Source organism: Rhinatrema bivittatum, chromosome 9 (genome assembly GCF_901001135.1).
Source record: "Rhinatrema bivittatum chromosome 9, aRhiBiv1.1, whole genome shotgun sequence".
In the NCBI taxonomy this organism is placed as follows: domain Eukaryota; kingdom Metazoa; phylum Chordata; class Amphibia; order Gymnophiona; family Rhinatrematidae; genus Rhinatrema; species Rhinatrema bivittatum.
Genome location: NC_042623.1, coordinates 166,427,257 through 166,433,256, shown reverse-complemented (window position 1 = coordinate 166,433,256; position 6,000 = coordinate 166,427,257).

Genomic DNA, 6,000 nt, shown 5'->3' with positions numbered 1-6,000 from the left:
CTGATATAACATCACTGACAAATTATTTTCAGAGTAAACAGATCCTACGCAAGCTAATAACAATGAATCTTTGATTGCTGGCTGTACTGGATGCATTCCATTACCCACAATGATAATTAGAGTCTTGGCATTGTACTTATAACACTCCCCTTCTCCTTCTCCCACCTAGCAGGATCTTCATATCTGCCAAGGGAAGCACAATCTGCCATGAATGTCAGGTTGCTTAACCCAACCTGCAACAGGTTCTATAGATGGAAGATCTGTGAGAACACTGGAATTGCATCAGATATGCTACAGAGATGAGGGGGAGATGATAATGTGTCACAAATCCATACTAGTTGGATCACAGTGTAAGTAGCTAGAATTCCATTATGTAACTGAAGGAGTAGTAATTGGGTAGCACCTCTCTTTCTGAGTTCTGGTAGGATGTAGAGTACCTGTACCTATATAAAACAAGTGACTTGAAGGAGTCCTCCTGTATTGTTTAACCTGATCAGGTCAGCAGTTCAATCCAAAGTTTTTGCTTGGATTATCCAAACAAAAACCAAGATTTTAATATTTACCTCCTCAAACTAGCTAAGTTTTGTCTAGGTAAGTCATTATCCACTAGGGAAGTACATTTGTTTTAAATGACTGTACAAACTGAACAATGCCATTTTCTCTTTGTTAAATCCAAAATGAAGTGACGATGCCTCCGAATACCTTGAAAATTTGGGGATTTTTCAGAAAACGCAGTTGCTTACCTGAACAGATGTTCTCCTAGGACAGCAGGATGTTAGTCCTCACATGTGGGTGACATCATCCGATGGAGCCCAGCACGGAAAACTTTTGTCAAAGTTTCTAGAAGCTTTGACCAGCAGACTGAGCATGCCCATGCATCCATGCAAGGCACCAATTCAGTCTCTTAACATAGCAAAGCAGACGAGCGAAAAAATAAAATAACAAACCGAAGGTGAACCCAACATAAGGTCGATACTGTAACATGCGGTTGAAGATTTCCCGTCTGTAACGTGCTGGGAGCGCACAATTCGGACGCGTAAGGCTATCCAGCGATACAGTCTCCAGTTTCACGCGTCCTTAGCGCTTCTTAAAACAGACGCATAACCCTTTCCGCACGCAGCATGTATATGATATGTAAATGAACGAATTAGCTGTATAATGAAGGAATTAGCTATTCCCCTCAGATATTGTGACGCGCGCTCAGATTATCTCCTTTGTAACCCGCTATTTTGCCGCGTCCTTAACCTGTTAGTTTACCGCCTACCCTCTACTTGGTGTCAGTGTGGTGTTAGTGTGGTGTTCGAAAATTAAAACGGGAATAAAGTGTAAAAAATGGGGGTAAAACCGTAAAGTGTAAAAAACATTGCAGCGTAAGTTGTTTATATATATGTATAAATACCTGTCACTTTCCGAATCCCCCAGGCGTGCGGTCATCGAGGCGGCGGCGGGAGCCTGCGGGCGGATGGGCGCCCGTTCATCCAGGCAGCGGCGGGAGCCGGCGAGCGGGTGGGCGCGCGTTGGATCCAGGCGGCGGTGGGAGCCGGCGGGCGGGTAGGCGCGTGTTCGATCCAGGCCGCGGCCGGGTGGGTGTGCATTCATCCAGGCAGAGGGAGCCGGCGGCGAAAGCGGCCTCCGGCTCCCTCTGCTTGGATGAATGCACGGCCCCCGCTGGCAGTGAATGAATGCCCGTGCAATTTCGGCGCTCAAGGCTCCGTCCGGTCTCCGGTGCAGCCCCAGTCCTGTCCCTTCCTCCCGAAGCAAAAAAAAAAAAAAAACGAAAAAGTAGCAAGGCTCGGGCCTGCTACGGTAGTCCCTTCTCCCTTCTCCTCTCCTCCCGATTTCGGCGCTCAAGGCGGCTGGGTGGGCTTGCATTCATCCAGGCAGAGGGAGCCGGCGGCAAAAGCGGCCTCCGGCTCCCTCTGCCTGGATGAATGCACGGCCCCCGCCGGCAGTGAATGAATGCCCGTGCGATTTTGGCGCTCAAGGCGGCTGTGCATTCATCCAGGCAGAGGGAGCCGGCGGCGAAAGCGGCCTCCGGAGGCCGCTTTCGCCGCCGGCTCCCTCTGCCTGGATGAATGCACAGCCTCCGCCGGCAGTGAATGAATGCCCGTGCGATTTCGGCGCTCAAGGCAGTCACATGCCGTGACGTCAAGCGTCGTGACGTCACGCCTTGAGCGTGACGTCACGACAATTATGGGCAATTATGGGCAATTATGAAGCCCCCCAGAGGGGGCTTCATAATTGCCCTCTCCCCCACCAGGTCTCTGAAAAGTTATGGTTATACCACCTGGTGCATGGTTCTCCTGGAGATCTGGAAGAGGAGGAGAAATAAAAGTTTACATAAATATAATAAAATGTGAGTGGTGAATGAGCAGCAACTTTCCAAAAGTAAAATTTAGAATTTTATTTCAATTCCAGATTACTAAAATTGATATTATGCTGGCAGGAAGGTATTTCAAAAGGTTTGTAAGTTTAATGTCAGACAAGTTTAAAAAACCACAGTAATATTGCCAACATTCAACATGGTTTTAATTTTTTCTATTTTTTCTTTACAGGTTTGTACTTTAATGGTAAATGCTTCTACATATTATTCAGGTAATGCTTGACGTATTCTGAACAATTTCCAAAGTCTTTACTTTTATCTGAAATTTCAGATAAGTATTTTGCTCACTTACTTTATTCTCAAAAACACTTTAACCACATGCAAGAATGAAAGGCCTTTTCTTATATCTTGTTTTCTTTTCCAGAATCTGCACAAATTTTCAGCTTAATACTTCACAGTAAATAGTTTTGCTAGCATTATCACATGTGTTTTATTTCTGTCACTTTTGGATATTGTCTATAAATTGAGCGCATTTTCTGGCCAAAAAAAAATGTTAATTGATGTGGTGCATCAGAAATAGCTCACTGATTTTCTTTCTTCAGCTGCAGGTCCTTTCTGATCTCCTCTAGGAACTGGATCCAACCAATGCCCTTCTCTCTGCCTATTCTTCTCCACTTTCTCTGTAGCTCAACATAAAACTGCTTCCTGCTATCAGTCTCGGCAGGGGATGGAAACTAGACTATTTTTGTGTACTTGAGCAACCCTAGCAGTTTCTCAGTCTCACACAGGCCAAAAACTCACACTCACTGATTCACAGTAAATGTCCCAGCAGACACGCTCTCTCTGCTCAGTTTTTCTTTCTGGGTTTGGTTAATTTTTTTTTTTTAGCACTCTCTCTCACAGGGGCCGATGCAATACAGTGCGCTCAGCCAAGTGCACTGTATAACCCGCACTCCGACGCGGGTTAAATAGGCGCTAATCCATGCGCGCATTAGGAAAGCGCGCGCTGACTTTTCAGCACCCGCTTTCCGCGCTTTATATTGCATCGGCCCCACAGGGTCTCCTGCAATAGCCTGAGATCTTCTGCCACTCCTCTCTCTGCCCCTACTCCTCAAGAGCTTTCAGCTGGTTTTTCCCTTATCCTGCTGTACCTATATTTTTCTCAGAATGAGACAGTATCACAACTAAACTTGCCCTCTCCACAACTCCTAGAGGGGAATCAACTGTGCTCACATGCTCCGTTTTCCGTACACAGACTTTGAGCTGCAGACTTACTTTGAAAACTCCTTCACTGTGATATAGGCAGACTCTAGGCCTAGTTTATTAACTGTTTTCTCTCATTCTGTGATTACATATTTACTTTGTATGTATTTTTGTACCCAGTAAACTATAGGCCCCAATAAAGCATCTAGTTTTGGTCTAGGTCATGGGTGTAAGCTGTATAAATCTTTTACTGTAAGGTGATCTTCTAAAGTAAGGTGGTCAATCACCCTGCCTGGAGGACAAAAAGCCACCCTGCTTTACTCTAGATTTGTACACAACAGTGGAAGTCATCTGAGCTAGTTCAGAGTACACTGACTTTCTGTAGTTATTTTGTATTTATAGGGTATCCAAGAATAATGCTTCATTTGCACCGAATTCATGTAGAAACATTGACTGCAAACAATGAGCTGACATATCATGTGTTTTAGAAGATTTCCCACTAGGTCTCATTTCAGTTCCAGTGCAATATTAATGTTATGAGGTTATCCCATGGCTGTACAGTCCTGTCTTCTGAGCTGCTCTTCCCAGGTTAATATGTCTGACTCATAATAATTCTGTTATCGAGCACACAACTTTTGGCTAAGATCAGTATATTAGTATATTATGAAACATAGGGTTTTGAGCTATCAGCTCTGGTTGGTTCCTTCTTGGCCTGGTGGCTGAGACTAAGAATGCTGTTAAATATGAACAACTTAGTTTCTGCCACCTGGCCCCACTGGAGACATGATGATCTAAGAACCATTGCCAAAGCAGGACGATTAAACCTGCTTAAAAAAAGAGTTAGCCTACTGACCAGAACACAAGAAATGACATGTGATGATGTCACAAGGAAGGCTCACAAATATGTAAGAAATCCACTCTTCTGTGCCCTGCTGCATTGCCAGCCAGAAGCATGTCTGACTCCTTCTTTTGTATGGCAGGGAAAACTGTCATCACAGTCTTAATTCCATGTCTGTGAAGAAAGAGAAGACATTTCTGAAATATTTCCTCCCGTGACTCTCATCTTGGAGCATTTCTGGAATGCAGTGGTAGGTGTTAGTGGCAAAATTTCACAATGAAAAAGATGCTCTTTTTTTCTTCTCTCCTTTTGGGTTGGCAGTGTGCCAGACTGAGATGACTAGAAGGTGGGAAATTGGGTAAGAATAGTCTCTCTGGCCACACCCGCCAGGTGAAAAGGGGCTGGCCATGAGAGCCCTGAAATCTGATACAGACTTTTTATATTCCTGTGCTGGTGGCAGAATGAAGAGCAGTCTGACTGCACTCTGGAGCAGTGCTTTAAAACTTAAGGCACTCTCCTCTCCTCTCTCTCTTCTTTGGATTCCATATGACCCCCTTTCCTCTCCCCTCCCCTCCCCTCCTGCAGACCCAGTAATGAGCTTCCTGTCAATTTTACAAAAAGCAACAGTCGAGCAATAAGGGGTTTGGATAGGTGCAACCAGACTAAAGCACAGGATTCTCCTACAAGTTCAGCCATGGGAGCGCTTCTTTTTGCTCAGTGGTAGAGTCCCTATTACGGAGGCAAAAGGTTGCAGGTTCAGGTTCTAGGCAGAGGCGGATTGGCCTCTCGGGGGATCGGGCATCCTCCAGTGGGCCGGTCGCTCTGGTCACGTGGTCTGCCGAGCGTGGCAGCAACAGAGCCGCGCTCGGCAGACCATGGGGTATCTCCTGGGCCAGTTTTGCCGAAAATCCCCGGGCTGATCTTTTCCTGGAATCCGCCCCTAGGGTTGTCAAATTGACACTATAGGGAGTGTAACAAATATGGAACCAGTTCACACACCACCACAGTTACTTATTTATTTATACATTTATATCCTGCTTATCTATCCTTCTAAGCAGGTAAAATCACATTCTTGATAAATGCTATGTGTTTTTCCTCTACACTCACCTGCGCTGCTTAAAGATCTCTTGTAGTCAGATTGAGTGATTGCACCCACAGTAAAATGCAGGCATTTAATACGTGGTATTCTACAAGCATAAATATGTTAAGATAGTTGAAATAATTTTTATAGTGGGGGGTGCAGAAAACTTTTTCTTACCTGTGTACAATGAAAAATATGCACCTTCCTGTAGTACAAACAAATATGTGTGAGTGCATGAAAGAATGAGTATATATCCATAAGGAAGTAGCTCTGTATGTTTAGCAGCATTTGCACACAATAGTTTTTACTTGGAATGAGGTTTAACTTCATTCCTTCAAAATAAATGCAAGAGCCTTTAGGCTCTGAGTTTGGTATCTGCCAGTCTGTTCTGTTTATAAGTGCATTCATGCTTACAATCTAAGAGAACAAATAGGTGACAAGGTAATTTTTCACCTGTATGCCCAACACAGATTTCTAGGGGTATGATCTGTTATTGTTTAACCAACTCGATAGTGAACACTTCTAAAACTCTTGGTCCTGATCCAGCTATTTCCA